Below are 384 nucleotides of genomic sequence, written 5' to 3'. Positions count from 1 at the left end.
ACTAGGAGTTAGGGATCACAGATTCATCAGCCGTAACATTTATGTATTGGAGAAAAGTTTCGACCTGCAATAGTCAATAAAATATAGCAAAAGAACTTTTAATTAATATCATTCCAAATGTAATATGGAGTTTAACATCAAATATAATAAATATACAAATATAGGAAATTGACGTAAAATGAACACAGACAAATGACTATATAAATAACTAATAACTGAACGTTAATGTACATTTCCACATTGCAATAATAAGCTAACATAACATTTGCTTTTATAAATCTTAATATTCTAATATCACAGAAATTCATCACATAAAATATGGGTAGTACATAATCTGCCAAAATAGAATATTAGTCTAATCTACAGTAACATTGCAACTTAAAT

This window comes from Penaeus monodon, chromosome 30, assembly GCF_015228065.2.
Source record: "Penaeus monodon isolate SGIC_2016 chromosome 30, NSTDA_Pmon_1, whole genome shotgun sequence".
In the NCBI taxonomy this organism is placed as follows: domain Eukaryota; kingdom Metazoa; phylum Arthropoda; class Malacostraca; order Decapoda; family Penaeidae; genus Penaeus; species Penaeus monodon.
This window is presented reverse-complemented; position numbering follows the sequence as displayed.